Consider the following 23,262-nt stretch of genomic DNA (forward strand, 5'->3'; position numbering starts at 1 on the left):
TATAGCAGCAATAATAAATGGTAATACAAAATGGAATGTGAAGAATCGATTTAATGTTGCATTATCAACAGCGAATCCTCCTCATACTCATTGGACTAAATCTGTTCCTAAGTATGGGATTGCCGTTAATAAATTAGTAATTACTGTTGTACCTCAAAAAGATATTTGGGCTCAGGGTAAGACATATCCTATAAATGCAGTTGCTATAACTAAAAATAAAATCACTGTACCAATTATTCAGGTATGTATATATATATAAGATCCATAGTAAATTCCCCGTCCTACATGTAAGTAAATACAAATAAAAAATATAGATGCTCCATTTGCGTGTAAGGTTCGGATAATTCAACCATTATTTACGTCTCGGCAGATGTGTACTACACTACTGAATGCTATTTCAATATTTGATATATAATGTATAGCTAAAAATAGTCCAGTTACAATTTGAATTACCAAACATAACCCTAATAGGGATCCAAAATTTCATCAAAATGAAATATTTGTTGGGGCAGGTAAGTCAATTAAAGAGTTATTAATAATTTTAATTAAAGGATGTCTTAATCGTAAGGGTTTATTCATTAGTAATTATCTTATTTTACGAATAGGTCCCTGATTAATATTGGTGATTTTAACAACTGCTAGCAGTGCTAAAAATAAATAAATTATTATTATTATTGTAATAATGAATGTTGGTCTATTATATAATTTTTCTAAAGATATTGTTATTTCTTGATAATTGATTGAATTATCAATATTTATAGTTTCGGTGTTTTTGAAAAAGTCTATAAATATAGATATATCTAGAATAATTAATATTAATATGACAAATACTCACATTATTAATGTAATAATTATAGTGATTGAATTAGGCTGAAATATTTCGTTTGATGCAATTCTTGTGATGTAAATAAATAATACTAGTAGACCACCAAGAAATGTTAAAAATAAAATATATGATAATCAATATCTTTCTATTATTGTTCCTGTTATTAATCCAACTAGGAAGGTTTGAAGGATAATAAAAAGCATTATTGATATTGGGTGTCTTAATTTAATAAAATTAATATTTATTACATTTGATAATGATATAATTATTATTTTGATCATTTCAGGGGTTAGTTTATTTAAAATACCGGTTTTGGGGACCGATGATGGAAGCTTTTCCACCTCTGAAGTTTTAAAAGTGGGGGCTGGACTTATTTCCGGTTTACAAGACCGGCGTTTTGTTTAAACTATTAAAACTAATGTTTATATTCTCTATTTTTACTTCTTTATTGATTTATTTTGCTGGTGTTTATGTTTTTTCTTCTAAACGTAAACATTTATTAATGGTTCTTTTGAGATTAGAATATATTGTTCTTTCTTTATTTATGTTAGTTATTGTTTTTCTTATTGAGTTTGATTATGATTATTTTTTTCCTGTTATTTTTTTAGTTTTTTCTGTTTGTGAGGGTGCTTTAGGTCTTTCTATTTTAGTTTCAATAATTCGTTCTCATGGTAATGATTTTTTTAATTCTTTTGGTTTATCTTTATGTTAAAGTATTTATTTATAACTATTTTTTTGATCCCTCTTTGTTTATTAAATAATTGTTGATGGTTGGTTCATTCTTTAATGTTTCTGTCGGGTTTTGTTTTTATAATTTGTGTTTATTCATATGCTGATTTGAATATAATTAGATATTATTTTGGTATTGATTATTTTTCTTTTAGTTTAATTTTACTTAGTTTTTGGATTTGTTCTTTAATAATCACTGCTAGAGGTTCAGTTTATTTAAGTTCATATCATTCTAATTTTTTTGTTTTTATGGTTTTGATTTTAGTAATTATGCTTTATTGTTCATTTGCTAGATTAAGTCTTCTTTCTTTTTATATTTTTTTTGAGGCTAGATTAGTTCCTACTTTACTTTTAATTTTGGGTTGGGGTTATCAACCTGAGCGTTTGCAGGCTGGTGTTTATTTAATTTTTTATACTTTGGTTGCTAGATTACCTTTATTATTAGTTTTATTATTAGTTTTATGATTTTTCTAATACTTTACATTTTCCTTTATTGGTTGATTTTGGTTCTTATTATTTTATGTTTTATGTATTTATAATTTTGGCTTTTTTAGTTAAGATACCTATGTTTTTGGTTCATTTATGACTTCCTAAGGCTCATGTAGAGGCCCCTATTTCAGGTAGAATAATTCTTGCTGGTGTTTTATTAAAGTTAGGTGGTTATGGTATTTTTCGTGTTATAAAGGTTATTTCTTATTTGGGTTTAAAGTTTAATTATTTTTGATTGTCTTTAGGTTTATCTGGGGGTGTTATTGTAAGATTTATTTGTTTTCGTCAGGTTGATTTAAAGTCTTTAATTGCATATTCTTCTGTTGCTCATATAAGAATGGTTATTGGTGGATTGATGACTATGAATTGATGAGGTTGTGTAGGTTCTCTTTCTCTAATGGTTGGTCATGGTTTATGTTCTTCTGGTTTATTTTGTTTATCTAATATTATTTATGAACGTTTAGGTAGACGAAGATTATTAATTATCAAGGGTATAATTAATTTGATGCCAAGAATGGCTTTATGATGATTTCTTTTAAGATCTTCAAATATGGCTGCTCCTCCTTCTTTAAATTTGGTAGGTGAAATTAGATTATTAAATAGAATTATATCTTGATCTTCTTTTAGATTCTTTGCTTTGATTTTTTTATCTTTTTTTAGAGCTGTTTATACTTTGTATATATATTCTTATTCTCAGCATGGGAATTATTATTCTGGTGTTTATACTTGTTCTCTTGGTTATTTTCGTGAATATCATCTTTTACTTTTACATTGATTGCCTTTAAATATTCTCTGTTTAAAGGGTGAATATTTCTTTGTTTAGTTTGCTTAAGTATTTTAATTAAAAATATTGTTTTGTGGAATCAATGATATGAAGTTTTTCATCTTAGGCCGTGAATTTATTTTCTATTTGTTCTTTGAGTTTTTTTTCTTTGTTTATTTCGAGAACTATAATTTTTATTTTAGGTATTTATTATTTAATAATTGATTATAGAGTTTTTGTTGAGTGAGAGCTTTTCAATTTAAATGGTTCTATAGTTGTTATAACTTTAATTTTGGATTGAATAATTCTTATTTTTATATCTTTTGTTATATATATTTCTTCTTTGGTTATTTATTATAGAGAGGATTATATATCTGGTGAAAAGAAAATAAATCGTTTTATTATTATTGTTTTAATATTTATTCTTTCTATAGGTTTTTTAATTATTAGTCCTAATTTAATTAGAATTTTATTAGGTTGAGATGGTTTAGGTTTAGTTTCTTATTGTTTAGTTATTTATTATCAAAATGTAAAATCTTATAGTGCTGGTATATTAACTGCACTTTCTAATCGTATTGGTGATGTTGCTATTTTAATTTCTATTGCATGAATGTTAAATTTTGGTGGTTGAAATTATATTTATTATCATGATTTTATTTCTAATTCTTTTGAAATAAAGCTCATTACTATATTAATGGTTTTAGCAGCTATAACTAAGAGAGCTCAGATTCCTTTCTCTTCATGACTTCCTGCTGCTATAGCAGCTTCTACTCCTGTTTCTGCTTTAGTTCATTCTTCTACTCTTGTTACTGCTGGTGTTTATTTATTAATTCGTTTTAGACCAATATTGGATACTTATAATTGTGGTTGATTTTTACTTTTAATTGGTTGTATAACTATATTTATGGCTGGATTGGGCGCTAATTTTGAGTTTGATTTAAAGAAGATTATTGCTCTTTCTACTTTAAGACAACTTGGTTTAATAATAAGAATTTTGGCTATAGGTTATCCAAAGCTTGCATTTTTTCATTTATTGGCTCATGCTTTATTTAAGGCATTATTATTTATATGTGCAGGTTCAATAATTCATAATTTGAAGGATTCTCAGGATATTCGTTTTATAGGATCAATTGTTAATTTCATACCTTTAACTTCAGTTTGTTTTAATGTTTCTAGTTTATCTTTGTGTGGAATACCTTTTTTAGCGGGATTTTATTCAAAGGATTTAATTCTTGAGATGGTTTGTTTAAGATGAATTAATTGTTTAATTTTTTTTCTTTATTTTTTTTCTACTGGTTTAACTGCTTCTTATTCTTTTCGTTTGTTTTATTATTCAATATCTGGTGATAATAATTTTTATTCTAGATTTTCTTTTGATGATAAGGGTTATTATATTTCATTTGGAATAATTGGTCTATTGTTTGTTGCTGTTTTTGGTGGTAGTCTTTTATCTTGATTAATTTTTCCTATTCCTCATGTGATTGCTTTACATTATTATTTAAAGTTTTTAACTATTACAGTTGTTATTTTAGGTGCTTATTTAGGTTATCTTATTTCTAATTTTGATTTTTCTCATAATTTATTTTCTTTAAGTATACTTTCTTTTGTTAGATTTGCTGGTTCTATATGATTTATACCTTTTCTTTCAACTAAGTTTATTAGATATATTCCTTTAAAAATAGGTTATTATTCATCTAAGTCATTTGATTATGGTTGAGGTGAATTACTTGGTGGTCAAGGTTTATATAGATTATTTATTTATTTAATTGGTTATATTCAAGGTTGATATGATTCTAATTTCAAGATTTATCTTTTAACTTTTATTTTTTGAATATTTATTTTGGTAATATTGTTTTTCGTTTACTTAAATAGCTTATAATTAGAGCGTGACACTGAAGATGTTAAGGAAGTATTTTTACTTTTAAGTATTTATAAATATAGATATATTATTTTTACAGTGAAAGTGTAATGTTTTATTTAAACTATATAAATTTTAGAAATGTTAACGGAGTTTAACCGCTAATATAAAAAGGTAGCAGCTTTCATATTGGCTTTACATTTCCTTAATTGGAACTATTATAGTTCAATTATATTATTAACAGTAATACACCTCTTTTTGGCTTCAATTAATAAGAATAAGGGTAGTACATACCAATCTTCCAGGTCGAAACTGACTGCAATATTTCGCTTCTTATTCTATTTAAGGTTGATTGATAATATCAATACTTTTTGAATGCAACCCAAATGTTATATTTAACTACAACCCTTTATTCTGCTCATTGTAATGCTCCTTGGTTTCATTCATGGTATAGTCCTCCTAATAGAACTAGAATAAAAAATATTGTTGATACTGTTCAGATTATAATGTCTGAAGTTTTAAAAATAATTACAATTGGTAGAATTAGTGCAATTTCTACATCAAAAATTAAAAAGATTACTGCGATTAGGAAGAATCGTATTGAGAATGGTATTCGTGCTGATCTTTTTGGATCAAACCCACATTCAAATGGTGATCTTTTTTCTCGATCATTAATTAATTTTTTTGATAGTGTTGTTGCCAGGATTATAACAATTATTGGAATAATAAATCTAATGAAAACTCTTGTTGATAGAATTAGAATTGTTTTTCTTGATTTATATCAAGCTTTCTGATTGGAAGTCAAATGTACTATTTATACTAGAAAAACAATTATCTACCTCATCAATAAATAGAGATATATAAGAATAATCATACTACGTCTACGAAGTGTCAGTATCATGCTGCTGCTTCAAATCCAAAGTGATGTCTTGGTGAAAATTGATTTATTGAGTGTCGAAGTAGACATGTTGATAAAAAGATTGTTCCAATAATTACGTGTAAACCATGGAATCCTGTTGCAACAAAGAATGTTGATCCATAAACTGCATCTGCAATGGTAAAAGGTGCTTCTCAATATTCATATGCTTGAAGTATTGTAAAGTATAGTCCTAATAACACTGTGAAGAATAATCCTTGTAGTGCTTGAGTATGATTAGATTCCATTAAACTATGATGTGCCTATACTAACCGTAATATACTTCATGGACATTTAATTGAAACAATCTGAACAGCTTTACCAGCAATTACATTAATTTTTATTGCCCTTCCATCATTACGACTATTATATTTACTTGATGATTCAGTAGATGCAATAATTACAATTAAAACCATTGGACGACAATGATATTGAAGATATGAATATTCAGACTTCATAGACGTAGAATTTGACACTTATATAACACCAGAACAAGACCTAGAAAATGATGGATTCCGACTACTAGATGTAGATAACCGAACAATCCTACCAATAAATACATAAGTACGAGTATTAACAAGAGCATCAGATGTTCTACACTCATGAGCAGTTCCTGCATTAGGGGTTAAAATTGATGCAACGCCAGGTCGGTTAAATCAAGGAACATTCACAATAAATCGACCTGGATTATTCTTTGGACAATGCTCAGAAATCTGTGGAGCAAACCACAGATTTATACCAATTGTAATTGAAAGAACTTCAGTAAATTTATTTATTAAGTGATTATCTAAGATAATTTAAGGAGTTAGTTAAAATAAATAACATTAGAGTGTCAATCTAAAGTAACTAAAAAAAATTAGTACACCTTGAAATTCATCAGATGACTGAAAGTAAGTAATGGTCTCTTAAACCAAATAATAGTAAATTAACGACTACTTCTGATGGGGAAATTATATCCAAATCCCTCAAATATCCCCTCTTATATGATTCTCACTATTCATTATATTTTCAGCTACATTAATCTTGTTTAATCAAATAAACTTCTTCTCATTTAAACCTAACCTTATTAAAAGAGCAGAAAAAGGAACAATTGAAATAAAAAACTTAAATTGAAAATGATAACAAATCTATTCTCAACATTTGACCCATCAACTAACATCTTTAATTTATCATTAAATTGAACTAGAACATTTCTAGGACTATTATTAATCCCATCACTATTTTGACTTACACCATCACGAATTAACATTATCTGAAATAAACTAAATTTAACCTTACATAATGAATTTAAAACACTTCTTGGACCAAAATCATTTAATGGAACAACATTCATTTTCATCTCAATTTTTATTATAATATTATTTAACAATTTCATAGGATTATTCCCTTATATTTTTACTAGAACAAGACATTTAGCATTAACATTTGCAATTGCCCTACCTATATGGCTAAGATTTATATTATTTGGATGAATTAACCATACTAATCATATATTTACACACCTTGTACCACAAGGTACACCGCCTGCATTAATATCATTTATAGTACTAATTGAAACAATTAGTAATGTTATTCGACCAGGTACATTAGCAGTACGGTTGGCAGCAAATATAATTGCAGGACACTTATTATTAACCTTATTAGGAAACACAGGACCATCTATAGCAATAAACTTAATCTCATTACTAATTATTGGACAAATACTTCTATTAATTCTAGAATCAGCAGTAGCAATAATTCAAGCCTATGTTTTCTCAATTCTAAGAACTCTATATTCTAGAGAAGTATATTAAACCTATGTTAACAACTCACTCAAACCACCCATTCCACTTAGTAGACTATAAACCTTGACCATTAACAGGAGCAATTGGAGCAATAGTCCTAGTATCAGGACTAGCAAAATGATTCCACCTATTTAATATTAACTTATTCATAACTGGATTTGGAATTACCCTACTAACTATAATTCAATGATGACGAGATGTAGTACGAGAAGGAACATATCAAGGATTACATACAGGATTTGTATCAATTGGATTACGATGAGGAATAATTTTATTTATTGCATCAGAGGTATTATTTTTCGTTTCTTTTTTTTGAGCATTCTTTAAAAGAAGATTAGCACCAACAATTGAACTAGGAATACTATGACCTCCAATAGGAATTCAACCCTTTAACCCTATACAAATTCCATTACTTAATACAGCTATTCTTTTAGCATCAGGAGTAACAGTAACATGAGCACATCATAGTTTAATGGAATCTAATCATACTCAAGCACTACAAGGATTATTCTTCACAGTGTTATTAGGACTATACTTTACAATACTTCAAGCATATGAATATTGAGAAGCACCTTTTACCATTGCAGATGCAGTTTATGGATCAACATTCTTTGTTGCAACAGGATTCCATGGTTTACACGTAATTATTGGAACAATCTTTTTATCAACATGTCTACTTCGACACTCAATAAATCAATTTTCACCAAGACATCACTTTGGATTTGAAGCAGCAGCATGATACTGACACTTCGTAGACGTAGTATGATTATTCTTATATATCTCTATTTATTGATGAGGTAGATAATTGTTTTTCTAGTATAAATAGTACATTTGACTTCCAATCAGAAAGCTTGATATAAATCAAGAAAAACAATTCTAATTCTATCAACAAGAGTTTTCATTAGATTTATTATTCCAATAATTGTTATAATCCTGGCAACAACACTATCAAAAAAATTAATTAATGATCGAGAAAAAAGATCACCATTTGAATGTGGGTTTGATCCAAAAAGATCAGCACGAATACCATTCTCAATACGATTCTTCCTAATCGCAGTAATCTTTTTAATTTTTGATGTAGAAATTGCACTAATTCTACCAATTGTAATTACTTTTAAAACTTCAGACATTATAATCTGAACAGTATCAACAATATTTTTTATTCTAGTTCTATTAGGAGGACTATACCATGAATGAAACCAAGGAGCATTACAATGAGCAGAATAAAGGGTTGTAGTTAAATATAACATTTGGGTTGCATTCAAAAAGTATTGATATTATCAATCAACCTTAAATAGAATAAGAAGCGAAATATTGCAGTCAGTTTCGACCTGGAAGATTGGTATGTACTACCCTTATTCTTATTAATTGAAGCCAAAAAGAGGCATATTACTGTTAATAATATAATTGAACTATAATAGTTCCAATTAAGGAAATGTAAAGCCAATATGAAAGCTGCTAACTTTTTAAATTAGCGGTTAAACTCCGTTAACATTTCTAAAATTTATATAGTTTAAATAAAACATTACATTTTCACTGTAAAAATAATATATCTATATTTATAAATACTTAAAAGTAAAAATACTTCCTTAACATCTTCAGTGTCACGCTCTAATTATAAGCTATTTAAGTAAACGAAAAACAATATTACCAAAATAAATATTCAAAAAATAAAAGTTAAAAGATAAATCTTGAAATTAGAATCATATCAACCTTGAATATAACCAATTAAATAAATAAATAATCTATATAAACCTTGACCACCAAGTAATTCACCTCAACCATAATCAAATGACTTAGATGAATAATAACCTATTTTTAAAGGAATATATCTAATAAACTTAGTTGAAAGAAAAGGTATAAATCATATAGAACCAGCAAATCTAACAAAAGAAAGTATACTTAAAGAAAATAAATTATGAGAAAAATCAAAATTAGAAATAAGATAACCTAAATAAGCACCTAAAATAACAACTGTAATAGTTAAAAACTTTAAATAATAAGGTAAAGCAATCACAAGAGGAATATGAAAAATTAATCAAGATAAAAGACTACCACCAAAAACAGCAACAAACAATAGACCAATTATTCCAAATGAAATATAATAACCCTTATCATCAAAAGAAAATCTAGAATAAAAATTATTATCACCAGATATTGAATAATAAAACAAACGAAAAGAATAAGAAGCAGTTAAACCAGTAGAAAAAAAATAAAGAAAAAAAATTAAACAATTAATTCATCTTAAACAAACCATCTCAAGAATTAAATCCTTTGAATAAAATCCCGCTAAAAAAGGTATTCCACACAAAGATAAACTAGAAACATTAAAACAAACTGAAGTTAAAGGTATGAAATTAACAATTGATCCTATAAAACGAATATCCTGAGAATCCTTCAAATTATGTATTATTGAACCTGCACATATAAATAATAATGCCTTAAATAAAGCATGAGCCAATAAATGAAAAAATGCAAGCTTTGGATAACCTATAGCCAAAATTCTTATTATTAAACCAAGTTGTCTTAAAGTAGAAAGAGCAATAATCTTCTTTAAATCAAACTCAAAATTAGCGCCCAATCCAGCCATAAATATAGTTATACAACCAATTAAAAGTAAAAATCAACCACAATTATAAGTATCCAATATTGGTCTAAAACGAATTAATAAATAAACACCAGCAGTAACAAGAGTAGAAGAATGAACTAAAGCAGAAACAGGAGTAGGAGCTGCTATAGCAGCAGGAAGTCATAAAGAGAAAGGAATCTGAGCTCTCTTAGTTATAGCTGCTAAAACAATTAATATAGTAATGAGCTTTATTTCAAAAGAATTAGAAATAAAATCATAATAATAAATATAATTTCAACCACCAAAATTTAACATTCATGCAATAGAAATTAAAATAGCAACATCACCAATACGATTAGAAAGTGCAGTTAATATACCAGCACTATAAGATTTTACATTTTGATAATAAATAACTAAACAATAAGAAACTAAACCTAAACCATCTCAACCTAATAAAATTCTAATTAAATTAGGACTAATAATTAAAAAACCTATAGAAAGAATAAATATTAAAAGAATAATAATAAAACGATTTATATTCTTTTCACCAGATATATAATCCTCTCTATAATAAATAACCAAAGAAGAAATATATATAACAAAAGATATAAAAATAAGAGATATTCAATCCAAAATTAAAGTTATAACAACTATAGAACCATTTAAATTGAAAAGCTCTCACTCAACAAAAACTCTATAATCAATTATTAAATAATAAATACCTAAAATAAAAATTATAGTTCTCGAAATAAACAAAGAAAAAAAACTCAAAGAACAAATAGAAAATAAATTCACGGCCTAAGATGAAAAACTTCATATCATTGATTCCACAAAACAATATTTTTAATTAAAATACTTAAGCAAACTAAACAAAGAAATATTCACCCTTTAAACAGAGAATATTTAAAGGCAATCAATGTAAAAGTAAAAGATGATATTCACGAAAATAACCAAGAGAACAAGTATAAACACCAGAATAATAATTCCCATGCTGAGAATAAGAATATATATACAAAGTATAAACAGCTCTAAAAAAAGATAAAAAAATCAAAGCAAAGAATCTAAAAGAAGATCAAGATATAATTCTATTTAATAATCTAATTTCACCTACCAAATTTAAAGAAGGAGGAGCAGCCATATTTGATGATCTTAAAAGAAATCATCATAAAGCCATTCTTGGCATCAAATTAATTATACCCTTGTTAATTAATAATCTTCGTCTACCTAAACGTTCATAAATAATATTAGATAAACAAAATAAACCAGAAGAACATAAACCATGACCAACCATTAGAGAAAGAGAACCTACACAACCTCATCAATTCATAGTCATCAATCCACCAATAACCATTCTTATATGAGCAACAGAAGAATATGCAATTAAAGACTTTAAATCAACCTGACGAAAACAAATAAATCTTACAATAACACCCCCAGATAAACCTAAAGACAATCAAAAATAATTAAACTTTAAACCCAAATAAGAAATAACCTTTATAACACGAAAAATACCATAACCACCTAACTTTAATAAAACACCAGCAAGAATTATTCTACCTGAAATAGGGGCCTCTACATGAGCCTTAGGAAGTCATAAATGAACCAAAAACATAGGTATCTTAACTAAAAAAGCCAAAATTATAAATACATAAAACATAAAATAATAAGAACCAAAATCAACCAATAAAGGAAAATGTAAAGTATTAGAAAAATCATAAAACTAATAATAAAACTAATAATAAAGGTAATCTAGCAACCAAAGTATAAAAAATTAAATAAACACCAGCCTGCAAACGCTCAGGTTGATAACCCCAACCCAAAATTAAAAGTAAAGTAGGAACTAATCTAGCCTCAAAAAAAATATAAAAAGAAAGAAGACTTAATCTAGCAAATGAACAATAAAGCATAATTATTAAAATCAAAACCATAAAAACAAAAAAATTAGAATGATATGAACTTAAATAAACTGAACCTCTAGCAGTGATTATTAAAGAACAAATCCAAAAACTAAGTAAAATTAAACTAAAAGAAAAATAATCAATACCAAAATAATATCTAATTATATTCAAATCAGCATATGAATAAACACAAATTATAAAAACAAAACCCGACAGAAACATTAAAGAATGAACCAACCATCAACAATCATTTAATAAACAAAGAGGGATCAAAAAAATAGTTATAAATAAATACTTTAACATAAAGATAAACCAAAAGAATTAAAAAATCATTACCATGAGAACGAATTATTGAAACTAAAATAGAAAGACCTAAAGCACCCTCACAAACAGAAAAAACTAAAAAAATAACAGGAAAAAAATAATCATAATCAAACTCAATAAGAAAAACAATAACTAACATAAATAAAGAAAGAACAATATACTCTAATCTCAAAAGAACCATTAATAAATGTTTACGTTTAGAAGAAAAAACATAAACACCAGCAAAATAAATCAATAAAGAAGTAAAAATAGAGAATATAAACATTAGTTTTAATAGTTTAAAAAAAACGCCGGTCTTGTAAACCAGAAATAAGTCCAGCCCCCACTTTTAAAACTTCAGAGGTGGAAAAGCTTCCATCATCGGTCCCCAAAACCGGTATTTTAAATAAACTAACCCCTGAAATGATCAAAATAATAATTATATCATTATCAAATGTAATAAATATTAATTTTATTAAATTAAGACACCCAATATCAATAATGCTTTTTATTATCCTTCAAACCTTCCTAGTTGGATTAATAACAGGAACAATAATAGAAAGATATTGATTATCATATATTTTATTTTTAACATTTCTTGGTGGTCTACTAGTATTATTTATTTACATCACAAGAATTGCATCAAACGAAATATTTCAGCCTAAATCAATCACTATAATTATTACATTAATAATGTGAGTATTTATCATATTAATATTAATTATTCTAAATATATCTATATTTATAGACTTTTTCAAAAACACCGAAACTATAAATATTGATAATTCAATCAATTATCAAGAAATAACAATATCTTTAGAAAAATTATATAATAGACCAACATTCATTATTACAATAATAATAATAATTTATTTATTTTTAGCACTACTAGCAGTTGTTAAAATCACCAATATTAATCAGGGACCTATTCGTAAAATAAGATAATTACTAATGAATAAACCCTTACGATTAAGACATCCTTTAATTAAAATTATTAATAACTCTTTAATTGACTTACCTGCCCCAACAAATATTTCATTTTGATGAAATTTTGGATCCCTATTAGGGTTATGTTTGGTAATTCAAATCGTAACTGGACTATTTTTAGCTATACATTATACATCAAATATTGAAATAGCATTCAGTAGTGTAGTACACATCTGCCGAGACGTAAATAATGGTTGAATTATCCGAACCTTACACGCAAATGGAGCATCTATATTTTTTATTTGTATTTACTTACATGTAGGACGGGGAATTTACTATGGATCTTATATATATATACATACCTGAATAATTGGTACAGTGATTTTATTTTTAGTTATAGCAACTGCATTTATAGGATATGTCTTACCATGAGCCCAAATATCTTTTTGAGGTACAACAGTAATTACTAATTTATTATCAGCAATCCCATACTTAGGAACAGATTTAGTCCAATGAGTATGAGGAGGATTCGCTGTTGATAATGCAACATTAAATCGATTCTTCACATTCCATTTTGTATTACCATTTATTATTGCTGCTATAGCAGCAATTCATTTATTTTTTCTTCACCAAACAGGATCTAATAATCCTCTTGGACTAAATGGAGATATTGAAAAAATTCCATTCCATCCATACTTTACCTTTAAGGATTCTATTACATTTGTAATAATAACATCATTATTAATTATACTATGTTTAATTAATCCTTACCTATTAGGAGATCCAGATAACTTTGTACCTGCCAACACATTAGTAACACCAGTTCACATTCAACCAGAATGATATTTCCTATTTGCATATGCAATTCTACGATCTATCCCTAATAAGTTAGGAGGTGTTATTGCATTATTTTTATCAATTAGAATCTTAATAATTTTACCATTTTATAATAAAACACCATTCTGAGGCATTCAATTTTACCCTATTAATCAAATTTTATTCTGAATTATAGTAGTTGTTGTATGCTTACTAACGTGAATTGGTAAACGACCTGTTGAAGAACCTTATATTATAACAGGTCAAATCTTAACAATTATTTACTTCACATATTTCTTAATTAATGTCCATGTCGCAAACGCATGAGATAAATTAATTAAGGAATAAAGTTAATTAGCTTAGGAAAAGCATATGTTTTGAAAACATAAAATTAGAAGTTTAACTCTTCTATTAACTTTTCTCAAAAAATTTCACTAAACAAATGAGATAAATAAAATCTTTAAACCAACAAAGAAAATAAAAAAATTCAAAGATAAAGGTAAAAAACTTTTTCAAGCTAAGTACATTAATTTATCATAACGGAACCGTGGTAATGTTCCACGAACCCAAATAAAACCAAAAGATATAATAGCAAGCTTAATAAAAAATATAAAAGAATAAAAATCACCGCCCAAAAAAATTAAAGCCAATAACATTCTTATGAAGACAATTCTAGTATATTCAGCTAAAAAAATTAAAGTAAAACCACCCGCACCATACTCAATATTAAATCCTGAAACTAACTCAGATTCCCCTTCAGCAAAATCAAAAGGAGTACGATTAGTTTCAGCTAAGCAAGAAGCAAAACAAGCTAAAGCTAAAGGAAAAGAAATAATAATAAATCAACAATAAAGCTGATAGTTTATAAAATCAAACATATTAAAACTACCAATTAAAATAATTAAAGACAATAAAATTAAAGCTAAACTAACTTCATAAGAAATTGTTTGAGCAACAGAACGAAGAGAACCTAATAATGAATAATTTGAATTAGAAGATCAACCAGCAATTATAACAGTATAAACACCTAATCTAGTACAACATAAAAAAAATAAAAATCCATAAGAAAAAGAACACATATAAGTTAAATAAGGAAAAATTACTCAAACGGCTAAAGAAATCATTAAATTAAAAACAGGGGAAAAATAATAAAGTAGGTAATTAGATATAATAGGAATTGGCTGCTCCTTACAAATTAACTTAATAGCATCTCTAAATGGCTGAGGAATTCCAACAAAACCTACCTTATTTGGACCCTTTCGAATCTGAATATAAACTAAAACCTTACGCTCTAATAAAGTTAAAAAGGCAACACTAATTAAAACACAAATAACCAATAAAAGAAAATTCAAAATAAATATAAATAAATCATAAAGTATCAATACTATTTGTAGAAAAAATCTACATATATGAATTCTAAATTCAACACATTAATCTGTCAAAATAGTAAATAAATTAATATTAATCAATATAACAAAAAATATTTTAACCATATGGTCCTTTCGTACTAATATGGATTAACAATCTTAGGATAGAAACCGACCTGGCTCACGCCGGTCTGAACTCAGATCATGTAAGAATTTAAAGGTCGAACAGACCTAATCATTGGGCTCCTGCACCCAAAATTTTTCTTAATCCAACATCGAGGTCGCAATCTGCTTTGTCGATATGAGCTCTCAAAAACAATTACGCTGTTATCCCTAAGGTAACTTAATCTTATGATCATAAATTATGGATCAAAATAACAAACATAAATAAATGATATAATAATGAAGAGTTTATCTATTCTTCATGTCACCCCAACAAAACATCATCATTAAATATAGAAAGACAAACAAAAAACTATATAAAAGTAAAATGTCAAGCTCTATAGGGTCTTCTCGTCCTAAAGAAGAATTTAAGCCTTTTGACTCAAAAGTTAAATTCAAAAATTTATTAAGAGACAGTTGATTTCTCGTCAAGCCATTCATTCCAGCCACTAATTAAGAGACTAATGATTATGCTACCTTTGCACGGTCAAAATACCGCGGCTCTTTAAAAATACGCTCAGTGAGCAGGCCAGACCTCAAAATATAAACAAGAGGACATGTTTTTGATAAACGGGCGGAAATCAATTTTGCCTAGTTCCTTATAATAAGTTCACAAGGTAAAAATTTCATACAAATAAATATACTAATTCTATCATTATTACAAAAATTTTAAAATTAAATTAATAATCTTAATAAAAAACCTAAAATATTTATAAAATCAAAATAAATATAATGAACTAAAACGTAATCTTAAAGATAGCTGGTTTAAAGCTTACTATTATATTTCTATAAAATAAATTATAGGTTATTAACTTCAAAGCTTATCCCTTAAAGAATAAATAAGTTAATATTTTTACTTAAAAAATTAAATAAAAACAAATAACTTTAAAAAATTAAATTTTTTCTTAAGAAACTAGATATCTTGGGAAACGATTAACATCTCATTTCTATAAATAATTTAATAATAATTATGATACATTAACTATAAATTATTTATAAATCAACCCAAATCGAGACAAGTAAAATAAATACTAAAATTTTGATAAACCCTGATACAAAAGGTACAATAAATAAAATCTACTTAAAAAATTTAAAATAATATTTCATAAAACACTTACATTACCAATAAACTATAATTTTAAAAATCAATTCTATAAAATATACTAAGACAAAAATACAATAAAATTATTTATATTAAATAATTAAATAAACAAAAAATAAATATAATAAAATAAATAATCAAGATATCCTGATTTGCACAGAAAAATTTTCAGTGTAAATGAAACACTTTACTAATAAGTTATATCTTGAAACTCTTCCTAGATACACTTTCCAGTACATCTACTATGTTACGACTTATCTCATCTAAATTGAAGCTACTTTAAAATAAAATAGAATAATCAATAATGAGAGCGACGGGCGATGTGTACACATCTCAGAGCCAATATCAGTTAAATTAAATAAATTAAATTACTATCAAATCCACCTTCATTAACAGTATTTCACTATCAAATCCATTATAAACAAAAATCTATTGTAACCCACCTCCTCTTAACTATAAGCTGCACCTTGACCTGAAATATTTTATAATTATAAATCTTGAGAATTATAACTCTAAAAAGATTCTCTGATAACGGAGATATACAAACAAATAAATTAAGTAGAGTAAATCGTGTATTATCAATCATGGGGTAGGTTCCTCTGAATGGAATGAGATACCGCCAAATTCTTTGGGTTTAAAGACCTTAACTAATAGTACCCTGGTAAATATAATTAACATTTAAAATAATAGGGTATCTAATCCTAGTTTATTATTTAAATTTCACAGATTCATAAAAAGGGCCACAAATAAATTTTAACATTTCACCTTACAAATTTATATTTCAACCCTAATAATATAAACAACTGTTTTAACCAATAATATTCACTTGTATCAATCGTATAACCGCGGCTGCTGGCACGAATTATGCCGATACTAAATCAATTGCTAAATCCAAAATCACTTGATAATTAAATCAAATTACTGCAAAAAGAACATTTAGTCTAACAAAACTTACATATAATACAAAGAAAAAGTGAATAAACAAGCAAGAATAAAACTTTTAAAAATAAAAAATAAGAAAATTTTAAATCTATTAATTCAGGAAAAAATAAAAGATTCAAATATTTAAAGAAAAAAAAAGAAAAAAACCACAAACATTAACAAAAAAAAAGAAACGCCCCTATGTATGACCACAACAACTTCTCTATTATATATAATTAAAGATTAATATGGAACATGTATAGCAATAAATGTATTATATTCTTTCTTATTTAATCTTTCTTTTCACTAATAAATAAAGAAAGATTAAATAATATAATAAATATATTTTATACAATTATGTAATTTAATATAATATGTTATTAATATGAATTCTTTTTTTATATTAAGTTAACTTTCATATATATTAGTTAAATAATCTAATTATAGATAATTTACATAATTATATTATTATAATTAATATAATTATTTATATTTATTATAATATTTTATATTTAAATTAATAATTTTATTTATTATATCCAATTATAATAATATTAAATATTAAATTACATATTATTATATATATTATATTATAATAACCTATTTTAAGCTAAAAACATAAGTAGCTATAATCCTAGGTAAATAATTGCATTAAAATAATCAATTGATAATGGTAAGATGAACTTATTATACTTTAATTTCAATTAAACGTAATATATTAATATAAATTATTTATTATATATATATATATATATATATATATATATAAAATAAAATGAGCAGGATAAATTAATCCTAATTAAACAAAATAATACATAAAAGAATTTCAAAAAAAAACTTTCGATTTATATATTAAATAAATGAAGTGCCTGATTAAAGGGTTACCTTGATAGGGTAAATAAAGTAAATAAAATTAACTTCATTAAAATTACATAAGATAGAATTAAACTACCTCCTTTAGTATCAAAAACTAACGTGCATCATACACCTTAATGTAAAAAGGTAAGCTAAACAAGCTAATGGGTTCATACCCCATTTATAGAGGTATCAATCCTCTCCTTTTTAATGACCAACAACTCTACAAAACTTCTCTTCCTATCAACATTAATGATAGGAACGATCCTGTCCATTTCATCAAATTCCTGATTTGGGGTTTGAATAGGACTTGAGATCAACTTACTTTCATTTATTCCGCTCCTAACAAGAAATAAAAATATAATAATAAATGAATCATCAATTAAATATTTTATTGTCCAAGCAATAGCATCGACAATATTATTATTTTCAATTTTGCTGATTCAAATAATATATCCCATGGGATGGGAAACAGAATTTATCCCATCAATAATAATTAGATCTAGACTATTATTAAAGATTGGAGCTGCACCTTTCCATTTCTGATTTCCAGAAGTTATAGGAGCATCAAGATGAAATAATTGTTTAACATTAATAACATGACAAAAAATCGCCCCAATAATGGTCTTATCTTATTGTATTCAATTAAGAACTTTTATTTGAACAATTATTATCTTAAGAATTATTATTGGGGCAATAGGAGGTTTAAATCAAACATCCTTACGACAACTTTTAGCATATTCATCAATCAGACATCTAGGTTGAATAATTAGATCATTAACAGTCAGAGAAAACATCTGAGAGCTATACTTCATTATTTACTCACTATTAAGATTAATTATAGTTTTATAATTTAAGCAAATAAATTTATTTTTCATAAATCAAATTTATTCAGCCAGAAATATAAAAACCGAAATTAAATTCATAATATTCTTATCTTTATTATCTTTAGGTGGACTACCACCATTCCTTGGATTCTTACCAAAATGAATTGTAATACAATCATTAATAGAAAACAATATAACAACTATTATAACTATTGTAGTTGTATTAACTACAATTACACTCTACTACTATATACGTATTAGATTCTCAGCTCTAATTATATCATACACAGAAAATTCGTGATCTATAAAGATAAAGTCCCAAAAATCAAGAATCATTCTTCCTATAACAGTAATAATTTCAACAATAGGATTGATTTCAACATCAACCTTAATTTCATTATACTAAGGACTTAAGTTAATCAAACTAATAACCTTCAAAGTTATAATTAAAAGAATAATCTTTTAGGCCTTAGTAAAATTTTACACCTCTAGAATTGCAGTCTAGAATCATAATTGAATATAAGACCTAAATATGATAAGAGAGAAAACATCTCATAAGTAGATTTACAGTCTACCACCTAAAATTCAGCCATCTTACCGCAAAAATGATTATTCTCAACAAACCATAAGGACATTGGTACTTTATACTTCATATTTGGAGCATGAGCAGGAATAGTAGGAACATCAATAAGAATACTTATTCGTGCTGAACTTGGCCAACCCGGATCTCTAATTGGGGATGACCAGATTTATAATGTTATTATTACAGCTCACGCATTCGTAATAATTTTCTTTATAGTAATACCTATTATAATTGGTGGATTTGGTAATTGACTTGTTCCACTAATAATTGGTGCACCAGATATAGCATTTCCACGAATAAATAATATAAGTTTTTGATTACTACCACCTTCACTAACCCTTCTTCTTACATCTTCTATAGTAGATAATGGTGCTGGTACAGGATGAACAGTTTACCCTCCTCTAGCAGGAGCTATTGCACACGGGGGTGCATCTGTAGATCTAGCTATTTTTTCACTGCACTTAGCAGGTGTATCATCTATTCTTGGTGCAGTGAATTTCATTACAACAGCAATTAATATACGATCAGAAAGTATAACTTTAGATCAAACACCTTTATTTGTATGATCTGTAGCTATTACAGCATTACTTCTCCTTCTTTCACTTCCAGTTTTAGCAGGAGCTATTACTATATTATTAACAGATCGAAATTTAAATACATCATTCTTTGACCCTGCAGGAGGGGGTGACCCAATTCTATATCAACATCTATTTTGATTCTTTGGACACCCAGAAGTTTATATTTTAATTCTACCGGGGTTCGGAATTATTTCACATATTGTATGTCAAGAAAGAGGAAAAATTGAATCATTTGGAACATTAGGTATAATTTATGCTATACTATCAATTGGACTAATAGGATTTATTGTATGAGCACATCATATATTTACAGTAGGAATGGATGTTGACACACGAGCATATTTTACATCAGCAACAATAATTATTGCTGTACCTACAGGAATTAAGGTATTTAGATGATTAGCTACATTATATGGAACTAAATTCAAGTTCAATCCACCATTATTATGAGCTCTAGGATTTATTTTCCTATTTACAATTGGTGGATTAACAGGATTAGTATTAGCAAATTCATCACTTGATATTGTATTACATGATACATATTATGTAGTAGCCCACTTTCATTATGTATTATCTATAGGAGCAGTATTTGCAATTATAGGAGGTGTCATTCAATGATATCCACTATTTACAGGATTAACTATAAATAATACATGATTAAAAATCCAATTTACAATTATATTCATTGGAGTAAATTTAACATTCTTTCCTCAACACTTCCTAGGAATAGCAGGAATACCTCGACGATACTCTGACTACCCAGACGCATATACATCATGAAACGTAGTATCAAGAATTGGGTCTACAATTTCTATTGTAGGAATCATTATATTCATTGTAATTATATGAGAAAGAATGATTACAAACCGAGCAATTATATTTAGAGCTAACATAAGAAGATCAACAGAATGACTACAAAATAACCCTCCTGCAGAACATAGTTACTCAGAATTACCATTAATCTCTAGATTCTAATATGGCAGATTAGTGCAGTAGATTTAAGCTCTACAAATAAAGGTTTGACCTTTTATTAGAAAATATTTATTAATGGCAACATGATCAAATTTATCTCTTCAAGATGGAGCTTCACCATTAATGGAGCAATTATCATTCTTTCATGATCATACTATGGTCGTATTATTATTAATTACAGTAATTGTACGTTATGCCCTAAGTTATATATTATTTATTGCCTATACTAACCGTAATATACTTCATGGACATTTAATTGAAACAATCTGAACAGCTTTACCAGCAATTACATTAATTTTTATTGCCCTTCCATCATTATGACTATTATATTTACTTGATGATTCAGTAGATGCAATAATTACAATTAAAACCATTGGACGACAATGATATTGAAGATATGAATATTCAGACTTCATAGACGTAGAATTTGACACTTATATAACACCAGAACAAGACCTAGAAAATGATGGATTCCGACTACTAGATGTAGATAACCGAACAATCCTACCAATAAATACAGAAGTACGAGTATTAACAAGAGCATCAGATGTTCTACACTCATGAGCAGTTCCTGCTGAAACACAGAAATTGCATCGGGAGTGAATACAACTGTCACAATCCGCACTTTCCTAAATGGGAGTAATGTCTGGTACAGTCTACGCTTTGATCGTACCCAAGAAGACCAGTAGTAGTTTCCGATGCACATCTGGAGATAATCTGTATTCTGTGGACTATCAGAGTGTTGATGAAACACAGAAATTGCATAGGGATTCAATACAACAGTCACCATGTGCGCCTTCCTCCATGGGAGTAATGTCTCAAACAGTCTACGCTTTGATCGTTCGCTGGAAGACCAGCAGTAGTTTCCAATGTACATCTTTAGGCATTCTGTTAACTGTGGTCTATCAGAATGTTGTTGAAACACTGAAATTGCATCGGGATTTAATACAACAGTCACCATGCGCACTTTCCTCCATGGGAGTAATGTCTCAAACAGTCTACGCTTTGATCGTTCCCTGGAAGACCAGTAGTAGTTTCCGATGCACATCTGGAGGCATTCTGTAATCTGTGGACCTTCAAAGTGTTGATGAAACACAGAAATTGCATCGGGAGTGAATACAACTGTCACAATCCGCACTTTCCTCAATGGGAGTAATGTCTGGTACAGTCTACGCTTTGATCGTACCAAAGAAGACCAGTAGTAGTTTCCGATGCACATCTGGAGACAATCTGTATTCTGTGGACTATCAGAGTGTTGATGAAACACAGAAATTGCATCGGGATTGAATACAACAGTCACCATCCGCACTTTCCTCCATGGGAGGAATGTCTCAAACGGTCTACGCGTTGATCGGTCCCAGGAAGACCAGTAGTACATTCCGATGCACATCTGGAGACAATCTGTAATCTGTGGACTATCAGAGTGTTGATGAAACACAGAAATTGCATCGGGATTGAATACAACAGTCACCATCCGCACATTCCTCCATGGGAGTAATGTCTCAAACAGTCAACGCTTTGATCGTTCCCAAGAAGGCAGAGAGTAGTTTTCGATGCACTTCTGGAGGCAATCTGTTATCTGTGGACTATCAGAGTGTTGATGAAACACAGAAATTGCATCGGGATTGAATACAACAGTCACCATGCACACTTTCTTCCATGGGAGTAATGTCTCTAACAGTCTACGCTTTGATAGTTCGCTTTAACACCAGTAGTAGTTTCCGATGCACATCTGGAGGCATTCTGTAATCTGTGGACTATCAGAGTGTTGATGAAACACAGAAATTGCATCGGGATTCAATACAACTGTCACCATGTGCACCTTCCTCCATGGGAATAATGTCTCAAACAGTCTACGCTTTGATCGTTCCCTGGAAGACCAGTAGTAGTTTAGATTCGCATCTGGAGGCATTCTGTAATCTGTGGTTCTTCAAAGTGTTGATGGAACACAGAAATTGCATCGGGATTAAATACAACAGTCACCATGGGCACTTTCCTCCATGGGAGTTATGTCTCA

At 27.7% G+C, this 23,262-nt stretch overlaps 1 long non-coding RNA gene across 1 annotated transcript in view; it reads right to left on the reverse strand.

Annotated features, from left to right (window-relative positions):
* The window catches only part of LOC126354512 (uncharacterized), a 38,878-nt gene extending 17,652 nt beyond the window's left edge, over positions 1 to 21,226 (reverse strand). Inside the window, exon 1 of the long non-coding RNA XR_007565344.1 lies at positions 21,013 to 21,226. This is a non-coding gene — a long non-coding RNA (uncharacterized LOC126354512). The remainder of the gene's footprint in view (positions 1 to 21,012) is intronic.
* Between the last annotated feature and the right edge of the window lie 2,036 nt (positions 21,227 to 23,262).

The sequence above is a fragment of the Schistocerca gregaria genome, chromosome 3, assembly GCF_023897955.1.
Source record: "Schistocerca gregaria isolate iqSchGreg1 chromosome 3, iqSchGreg1.2, whole genome shotgun sequence".
Lineage (NCBI taxonomy): Eukaryota > Metazoa > Arthropoda > Insecta > Orthoptera > Acrididae > Schistocerca > Schistocerca gregaria.